The following is an 8,700-nucleotide window of genomic DNA, read 5'->3' as shown; positions in this document are numbered from 1 at the left end:
ACTAAAGTAGGGAGCACCAGATAGAGTACTTCCTCTGAAGAGAGTCTTTAAATACTTGTTCAGCATCATTAGGTTGTTCATAAAGGAGCTACGAATAAACGTTTTAGAGACGTTGAGTTTATTGCATACGTTGGATATTCACAACATGGTAAACGTTCCACCTGCTCACACTTGCTGCAAGTGTAGAGATGGGAAAATGTTCCTGATCCTGGAATAAAGAAGCTATAAACAGTTTTATACCACTAAGTGCCAAAGGGAAGCTGAAACGTCCGATAATTGGAAAAGTCATTTATTGAAATAATCTTCAACATCATGAAGATTGCTTGTATTGTAATGCCAGGTAACGGAAACAGCCAACGTAGCAGAATGTTTAGGATGGAGGTGGGAGACTACATAACCGAGCAGAAGTAGGTTTTGGAATTAAAAAATTGTCCGAGGAATTAGATATTCAAAATGAAGTTCAAATGAATGCTTCAAAGTTTGAAAAACCTCAGAAAACTGTGATGTTTCAGACAATTCACCTTTTAATATAGTTTTGTATCATTTTAAAAAGAGTGATATTTGAGTTTTAGGCTTTATAATTAATTTCCAGTAATAAAATTAGCCCAGTCTTTTAATTGGAATTTTTTTTATTTCTAAAATTACCTGAAATTTTCAGAGTGAAAGATTTTAAATCTGGCAGAAAAAAAATGATGGAAATGTGAACAAATGGCTTTGTGATAATGCAATTTAAACTACTGAAATTTGATGGTTGTAGTTCTTGCATTCTATTGTACGTTGAGTTACACCATTCATTAAGGTGTGTAAACAGCATGAAACACTAAAAAATGAAACCATTCTAAAATACTTGCATTTGAAATGTATTTTTATGTTCAGTGTTTTAAAAATATTTAGATAACGACATTTCAAAAAATATATCACAGCATTTTTATTAGAGATAATGTTTCTACAAATTTGTAAAATACCTGTTATATCATTTATAATGGGACTGGTCATGCTGTGTCAGAACCAACTATAAAGTATGAGTGGCTGAAGAACAAGAAGGATAATTTACCTGTCATACAAAGTCCACACTGGCCTCAGATGCCTTTCCAGGGAGACTGTTCTCCACGTTGCCACTCAGGGTTCCAGGCTGCTTCAGTAGATCTTGTAACAGGGTGGCACAATGGGAGAATAAAGCAAAGCTTTTCAGTGGCTCAGCCTGAAAGTGACATGTGTCACCTCCCCATACAGCCCATTGCATCGGTCAGGTGGACTGTCCTCACACAGTTGCAAAGGGAGATGAGAAATAGGGCCTTTCTTTGCCCACAAGGGGAGGGAAGCAATATTGCTGAATATTAGCAATGTCTACTCACATGCATGCAAACACGGCATTATTTGTTCTTCTTTCTGCAGTAAATTAAACAGGAATATACCACTTATTTTAATATATTCTTTTTTGCAAAACCTACATTGAGTGTGTCTGCCATCAAATGCCACTTGTCCAAAAATTGGATAATGTATTTATCTTAAATTAATGATCTTAGCAATATTTATTTATTAGAAAATCATGGGAAAAAAAACCCAACTATGACCTAAAGAAGAAACTGTTTGCTCCTTTCCTAGAAAAGTCTTGTATAGCTGTTCATTACTTTCCAAGAATATCCCACATTTGCCATCTGTGAAATTTATAATAGTGGAAGATTTCATCCAACCATGACCTAAGGTATTATCCTTAGAATTATTTGAAATTTTCTGGGCTTAACCAGCAGCTATTTCTCTGCCAGCAGTGGCTCCAGGTAAATGGGGAACACTGGTGGCAATCTCCCACTCTGTAAGGAGTTTCCAGTTCTTTTAAGCACTTTGAGGCCAGGAAAAGACACTTTATAAATCAATAAGTTACTATAATACCATAAGCGTTTGGCCTGTCTGAATCATTAGACTCAATCCACATTGCTTAAAGGTCAAAATAATAAGAGCAGAGAGGAAAAATCATTTATGACTCAGCAAGTTCTTTCCTGTAGTCGATAAGGTGTGAGAATGAGTAGACAGAAGACGAAAGGATGGTGAACAAAGTAGAAGGAGCTCCTTTCAGCTGCAAGACAGGTTGTAATGTGATCAGCAGTAAAGAGGAGGTCTGTTTCACAGTTTCCTTTGAGAGCTCATATCTTTGAATTATTCATCCTTCTTTCTGATAGGTTTATGTTGATGGAGTTAAAAACCAAAGTTACTTAGAAGGAAGAAGTTTTGTTTTCTGACTGAATTCTGATGCAACTGAGAATATAAATCAAAACTCGGCAGAAGTTGATCTGGCTAAATAGTCCCCTCAATTTCCCAGTCTCTGTTGGGAGAATATTTTATTGTTATACTATTAAAACTAAGGAACCTTTATTTTTTTATTGTTTTTCTCTGCCAGCTTCTTTTGAAAATATCATACATTTAAATACATATTTTTAGTTGGTAAAGTGACCTGCCAAACAACTTGTGGGTATTCAATTAAGCACGTTTTAATTATCTAAAAGAAAAAGTTAGTATAATTGCCTCCCAACGAAATAAACTTGTATTCTGTAACACCTGCTTTAGTAGTCAGAATTCAGTATGGTACCTAGCTGGCAATAGCTCATCAGTTAAAACTTGATGTCTGAACAGAATGAATATATTAACGTTTCAGTATATGAATTTACTCTATTAACTTGCAGATAAGAAAAACAAGGCCCAAAGAAATAAAGACTTTCATGTGAAGTCTCAAAGCTTATTAACATATGTGTACCCATCTACCTATAAAATGCAGGCCTGTTTCCCTGCGTTTTATACATGGATGTGTGTTTCTCCAGAGGTACTAAAAGGTGATGCAGAAGAGAGGTCTTTCAGCAAACTTGATTATTCTTTTTCAATTATGAATCTACTTTCTCATCCATCCATTCAATCATTCATTCAAGAAACGTTTATTGAGTATCAGGGAACAAATTCTGGGGATTCAGATCTGTTCAGTCCGTTGTCATTGCTTTGAAGAGCTCACATAATAACAGGAGGTAAAAACAGCAACAACACATATGTTGCATTAACTGTAAAGTAGAAAAAAATATGGATAACTTGTTACTTTTGTTGTTGTTTGGCCAAGGCTTGCTTTAGGCAAAAAAGAGAGTTTGTCAAATTGGAAAGAAGTGAAAGTTGTCTCCTGGCAGACAAACATCAAGAGGGCAGGTGGAAGGTGTGTTGTGATCAGAACATGTAGGAGATTTGAGGCATCTATGGGACCTGAATTAAATGTGAACTCTGAGGCTTGAAAGGTAGTTAGAGCTTTTGGTTGAAATCAGGTTGGGATACTAATTCCATCCTTTACTGACTGCTGAATTTGAGCAACAACTTAACTTCTCCAACTTTCAATTTCCTCATTGTAAAGTGGGATCATCCTTCCCATCCTAATAAAGATCATTATCATTCATTGTTAGTATTTAATTAAATAAAATTGTAAAGCATTTAGCACTGTGGCACATACAAAACAAACATCAAATATGTTTTTAAAGATTGTAAAAGCCCTTTTACCACTATGATGAGATGATCACCAATTTACACAGAATATATAAACACCATGGCTGTATGTTGTATGAATATAAATACATATGGCAATAGTACATATTTATTTGTTCAAATAATGTAACAGGGAAAAATCGTTCAACATTCCATAAACCATCTTAATGTAACCTTATTTCCAAACACCAACTTGAAAAATTAATTGTCTGAGAATCTGTCTACCATATATCTTGGACAAAATATAATCAAAAGAATATAAATATGGTAGGATGTTAATAATTGGTACAGAAGAAAAAGTTTTATGGTCAAATTAATTTAAATTTAATTTACTTAGGGTTTGACCTGAGTAAATTAAAGTTAAATGTTTTCTTGGCTGAATGACTTATCAGCACCTTTAAGAAAGAGATAAGATATGTAATATTTCACTAATTTATTTCACCATGGAATACCTTTATTGTGGAATATCTCATGTCATTATCATTTCTTAATATTTTGGAAAATTATGCTTTAGACATTTATTTCTGTCCAGGCTTATCACTTTCCAAAACTGGAACTAGAATTTGTCTGGCACTGAGCTAGGTACTTTACATATCTTATTTTATCCAACACATATATAGCAGTAGACAGGACAAAAATTCAGCCACCCTAGGCAAGAGAAATATTTGGTTCTTGTTCTTTGCTTTATATTTGTTTTTCATTTGTTGTCAGTGTCATCCATTCAGTTAAATTCATAATTTTCATGCTATTTTTTAATCTCAAATCTAAATTAAACAGAAAAATGTGTATTTTTATTTAGTCCTCTTTCCAATTCTTGGGACCTGATATATAGTTAGTAATTAAAAATATAATTATCTCTATATATTTGCCTATTGATCAAATTAGGCGAAGTTTGCTATCTTTCTCTTACAGTAATCCTGGCAAATATTATACATTACTGTAATCCTAAAAGGAGATTTAAAATGCCTGTACTTTTATTGACTAGTTCTCCTTGTCATTCACATTCCTTTCAGGTGAAGGAAAAAAAAAAAATCCAAACACACATACATGGCAAGCACATAGACAGGAGTGATCTGATTCTAATATGCTATTGTCCATGTCAACTCATAAATTCATTAGAGAAATGAATACTGGATTTTATTTGTCTGCACGTCATGTCTGGCTGTGGTGTACATTATGCCAATGCTATTTGGGATTGATTGCTGTCAGCATCATCGTTCATTATGCATGTGAGAAATGAAGTCCCAGAGACATGATTTTTTTCAGTTCGACTCCATGAATATACAAAAAGGTTGGAATTTCTTTGTGCTGGTAATCAGACAATAAATGTCTCATTACCATGTTTAAACTACATACAAGTTATAGGCGTTTGTAGTATGCTGATAGTTAGCAATACCGTCTTTTGAGGTTTAGCTGTGAGAAAATGTATGATTCAGTAAGTGGCCTAGTACCTAGTAATAGGCATTCCAACTTTGCCAACTGCACGTTAGAATTATTTCAGTATTAATCTGGTGATGGATCAATGTCACATCTGCAAAGAAGATAAAACTCCAGTTAAACTGGAAAGAGTTTTGTGGTTGTTCAGGTTACTTCTGATAAACTCAGGTAGAAATTTAATAATACTCTGTTGCTCAGTTCACATTTTCTTATTGTTCTAATTGCGCCATCAATCATGGTTCATTCCGGTTGTATATACTATTGAATTATAACCACTGTTTAAAAATCAAATATTGCAAACTGACTAAAGCAACTAATCAACAAACTGAGAGAACAATTCATCAAAGATGAGATGTAAGTATTAGAAGACAAATGATTTTGGTGACTCAGAACCATGGACCAGGTGTCTTGAAACTATGTCTTTAATGACAGGGGTCAGTTTTTCATATGAATCACATTATGAAAGCACATTAAGTGTATTTCAAGTTGAATGCATTTTCGTACAGCTTTAAAGGAGGTTATAATTTTGTTGAGTTTTGAACAAACGGAATAGCCTTCTTAAAATAGGGTTGGGGCTTTACATCATTTTTCTGAGAAAAATGAATATATCTTCTGTTAGAGCTCATCATTTCTAAATGTATCTAAATTTATATCTAACTTTGTTATTATTATCCATGCATCAAAACATTTATCTTTTTCCTTACTCTTGTTTGTTTTCATTGTTGTTTATTTGTTTGTGTGGTTTGGGACACTTTTCAGATATATTAGGTTATGATGCAATATGGAGAAAAATGTTGTAAATAAATATAACACTCAATACAGTGCAGACAAAATTTGACCTAGTCTGCTTATCCCACTGTTACTTATGATAAATATTTTAAAATTTCAACAGTGTAATCATCATCAGACAACAGAAAGATACAGAACAAAAAAAGTATTAAAGTATTTCTATCTATCTGTTTATGTGTATTTCTATTCATCTATCACTGAGTTGTTTAAAAGTACCTAATTTATGTGCAGCCCTTTTGAAGGCTGTGGTATAGTGACTTACATCTTTTTTCTATATAGCTTATAGTAACTTATAAAGACTTTATTCAGTTCTAACCGTCACATTATATTGCACTGTGTAGCAAATTGGTACTACCTGCATTGGTATTAAGTGTCATTGATACCAAGCAGCAAATGGGTGCTAAATTATATAAAAGATCACTAAAGTAATGTGAATTTTATACATTCTATTGATCAAATTTGAGCAACTACAAATAGCCAACATTACTGGAATTCATCCTATGGTTAATAAATGAACAATACTTAAGAAAGAGTAAGGAAAAACATCACCATATGTCCACTCACTATTTTTATTCTGAAGGCTTCTCAATCAATCAGTGCTATCAAAGGATTAATTAAGTTCAGTTTTCTTATCTATAACTTAGCATTAACAACTCCTTCAAATGTATCGTTTGTTTAGCAAATGATGGAAAAACTAGAAGTTACATCAAACCATTTTGTCACCTAGAAAGAACTGTGTAAATGCAAGAATACTACTACTAAAAAGAATGAGAAAGTTTAGAAAGGGTATGCTTTTGGTAAATGTTTATGCTTATTTGTGTGCGTGTGACAATACTTTGTAAACAGTAGAACGTTTACGTTTATGAAAAATACTAAGAGCTTTGTGCCAATGATTTAGTGGATCATTTTCCCTACGATTTAACGTACCAAAACTTACTGGAAAAAAGTAAGAATCCTAAGTAAATCTGTAAATAGTAAAACATCAGAAAAACTATCAATTTAAGCCAATTATTAATAAGTCAAAAGAAAAATAAACATATTAGCATGTCAAAATACATAGAAATCTATGAGTTTGTAGTAAGTATTTTGGTAAAAATCCTTGTGAATGTAGGCTAGACTTATCCATCTCTTCTGATGTATAGAATATGGAGAAGTGATACTTTGTGACTCCCATGCGTAAGTCATTAAAAGGATACCTTCTTCCTGGCTCTCTTTCTCCCTTGAATTGCTCAGAGTGGAACAACTCAGTTGACATGTTACAAGAATACTCAAGCATTCATGAGGAGTGACCCATGTGAATAGAATTGAGCCCTTCCACCAATAATGAATATCAACTTGCCAGCCATGTGAGTGAGCCACCTTGGAAGCTAATCCTCTCGTCTGTGGATGACTACAGCTCTGGCCAACATCTTGACTTCAGTGACGACCCTAAGGCAGAAACACGCAGCTAAGTCACTCCCAAGGTCCTGATCTGCACAAAATGTGAGAGATAATAAATGCTTATTGTTATTTTAAACCACTAAATTCTAGAGTAATCTGCAAGGCAGCTATAGCAACTAACAAAAAAAAATGAAGACATGCTAAGCTCCAGTGATTAAGACTTTGACAACTGTAGATTGATAAATAAATAGAACTGAGGAACAGAAGAGACAATCCAGAAACAAACCCATGCATCAATAAAATGTTGATATATGGCGGAATCACCACCGTTGTAGAACAATAAGGAAAGAATTCAGAAAACCTGATGGAAAAGATATAGGATTCCTGCATTACACCATACATGAAAATATCTGTTGGCTTAAAGATTTAAAGGTCAAAAAGATGAAGCTTTAAAATTTTAAGGAAAAGTAAGAAAATATCTTTATAGGTTTGAGATAGGGAAGAAATTCTTAAACAAGATGCGATTTCTAAAAGTGTTGTTTATTTGAGCTTTAAAATTATCTGAAAATATTTTAGAATAATTTCTTTTCAAATTATTTAAAACTTATGGTAAATAGAGTATTATAACCTGGTAATGAAATTTACCAGTTATTCTTTGAGTAACAAGGTGATCCTAGATAAAGGGGAATTTGTAAAGTAAATAAATTTATAATTGTTCTCCCAAATCCTAAGTCTTTTTTTTTAATGATTATTCTTGTGCCCTATGGTGTGTTTATGGCACTGCTAGTTGCTTACGAGCCTTTCTGTTTAAAAACAACAAGAGAATAAGAGCAAAAACTCTTAAGTAAACATTGAAAAGAGCCAGACTCAATCCGTTCAGATTTTTCACTTCTTTATCTAATCCTCTTCCACTTCCCCTGCCACTAACAACTTCAATCACATCTAGACTCCTGAGTATAGACATTGTATTTGTCCTTTTTTATTAGTCTAGATGTGACCCAAATAGCTCTCTTTGTTTTCTTAGTTTAGCAGAAGCAACTTGGAATTTCCTAAAGTGATTTATCAATATTTAATCAATATTAGGGGAAATCAAGGATAGATAAATAAGTACAATGCCAAAGCATAATAATAAATATTTGCAAAATATCGATTTTACTTTCTAACATGATTAAATGTTAGGCTCCCTTGGGCAGTCCCAGCTTCAGAGTTACTGATCTAGGTTCTTTCCTTTCAGTTCCTGATTTGACGTGGAGCAGTGTAGAGCAGGGATATTCAACCTAAAAGTACACATACACACATACATGCACACATACAAATAAATATACATGTATGTAGGTGTATTACTAAAACAAAATTTCACCAAATAATATTGGGCCATTATGAGTGATGCATTTAGATTTTTTTAATGCTTATCAATACCTACTAAATTTATTTCATGATACAATTGTGGATCACAAAGATTAGCAATTTTATTTTAAATGAAATAGAATAAGATATAATACAAAGGAAAATACCACAGTGCATCATAGGTAGTAAGAATAAATACTGTTTGTTTCTTTCAGCTGTATTTTATATGTAAGTATG

Source organism: Eschrichtius robustus, chromosome 6 (genome assembly GCF_028021215.1).
Source record: "Eschrichtius robustus isolate mEscRob2 chromosome 6, mEscRob2.pri, whole genome shotgun sequence".
NCBI classification, from domain to species: Eukaryota; Metazoa; Chordata; class Mammalia; order Artiodactyla; family Eschrichtiidae; genus Eschrichtius; species Eschrichtius robustus.
The sequence above is the reverse complement of the archived record's forward strand: the minus strand, read 5'-3'. Positions refer to the sequence as shown.